This window comes from Bos mutus, chromosome 1 (assembly GCF_027580195.1).
Source record: "Bos mutus isolate GX-2022 chromosome 1, NWIPB_WYAK_1.1, whole genome shotgun sequence".
NCBI lineage: Eukaryota > Metazoa > Chordata > Mammalia > Artiodactyla > Bovidae > Bos > Bos mutus.
The window spans coordinates 717593-719451 of NC_091617.1; the positions used below are offsets into that span (position 1 = coordinate 717593).

The following is a 1859-nucleotide window of genomic DNA, read 5'->3' on the forward strand; positions in this document are numbered from 1 at the left end:
AATATTTAAACCTCCTACAACTTGAATAGACATAGTTAAAAAGCAAGCCAGGGACCATGAGAAAATATTTCCAAGTCATGTGTATGATAAAAAATTGCGTCCAGAATCTACAGAGAAACTTGAAACACAACAGTAAGAAAACAACTCAGTTTTAAAAATGGACAAAAGATATGAACAAACGCTTTGTCAAAGAAGATGATGAATGAGCTCGTGAAAAGATGTTCTTCATTAGTCATTAGGAAAATGCTAATTGAAACCACAGTGAGCTACCACTCACTACAATGGCCTGAGTTTGTTTTTTAAAGCAACTATTGGTGAGGAGAAGGAGCAACCGCAATTCTCCTGCATTGCTGATGGGAATGAAAATGGTGCAATCATTTTGGTAATTCCTTAAAATGTTACATATAGACCTAGCCTAAGGCCCAGGCATTCTACTATTGGGTGTAAATACCCAGTGTAAATACCTTAGGTGTAAATACCTAAGATGAATGAAAACATATGTCCACATGAAAAGACCTGTATAAATGTTCATAGCAGCTTAACTTGTAATAGCCAAAAACTTGAAACAACTAAACAACTCAGATGACCTCAATAGACAAATAAATTGTGGTATGCTCATGCGATGGAATACTACTCAGCAATAAAAAGAATAAGAGTGAGCTATTGATCTGTTCAACAACATGGGTGACTCTCATTATGTGGAGTGAAAGAAACCAGACAAAAAGAGTACATACTGAATGATTATGTTTATATAAAATTGTAGGAAATTCAAACCATAGTGACAGAAAACAAATCAGCAGTTGCTTGAAGGCTTGAAGTAGAAGTGAATGAAAGAGTCTATGAAGGGGCATAGGGAAACTTTTGGGAGGAGATAGATATATTTATTATCTTGATTAGGGCAATGGTTTCATGGATGTATACATATGTCAAAACTTAACAAATATGTGCAGTTTTGCATATCAATTATAACTCAAAAAAGCTGTAAAGCATAAATCACTCACAACATTATTATAGCCTAAGAAGTAATTGTAAGTCATTGCCTGACTTACCTCTTCCCTCATCTTCTGCTTCCTCTTCCCCAAATTCCTGGATAAGGAGTCAAGACCATATTTACCTCTGGTATTCATATCAATTAAGGAAGAAAAAGTCCATGTGGAAAGAATTTTGTTAAGTTCTACAGGAGATACAAAGTTGGATAAGAAATAGTTCATGTCTTCAAGAAGTTATAATCCAGTGCTCACTTCAGCAGCACATATACTAAAACTGGAACGATACAGAGAAGATTAGCATGGCCCCTGCACAAGGATGACACACAAATTCATGAAGTGTTCCATATTTTTAGAAAAACAACAATACAGTATACTAACGCATATATATGGAATTTAGAAAGATGGTAACGATAACCCTGTACGTGAGACAGCAAAAGAGACACAGATGTAAAGAACAGTCTTTTGGACTCTGTGGGAGAGGAAGGGGACGGATGATTTGGGAGAATGGCATTGAAACATGTATAATATCATATAAGAAACGAATCGCCAGTCCAGGTTCGATGTATGATACAGGATGCTTGGGGCTGGTGCACTGAGATGACCCAGAGGGATGGTATGGGGAGGGAGGTGGGGCGGGTTCAGGATTGGGAACACGTGTACACCCGTGGCAGATTCATGTTGATGTATGGCAAAACCAATACAATATTGTAAAATAGTTAGCCTCTAACTAAAATAAATAAATTTAAATTTTTAAAAAAGAAGTTATAATCCAGATAGAGAGGATATAAGTATGTTTAAAGTTAAATTATCTAACAAAGTATAAATATCAATTCTAAAAAATAGAAAACATTTAAAAAGAGAATGATTAAA

At 35.3% G+C, this 1859-nt stretch overlaps 1 non-coding gene across 1 annotated transcript; it reads left to right on the forward strand.

The window, feature by feature from the left end:
- The first annotated feature begins 1233 nt into the window (after nt 1-1233).
- On the forward strand, nt 1234-1340 carry LOC138989563 (U6 spliceosomal RNA). Its single transcript, XR_011465842.1, has one exon. It is a non-coding gene; the product is annotated as a U6 spliceosomal RNA (small nuclear RNA).
- The last annotated feature ends 519 nt before the right edge of the window (nt 1341-1859 follow it).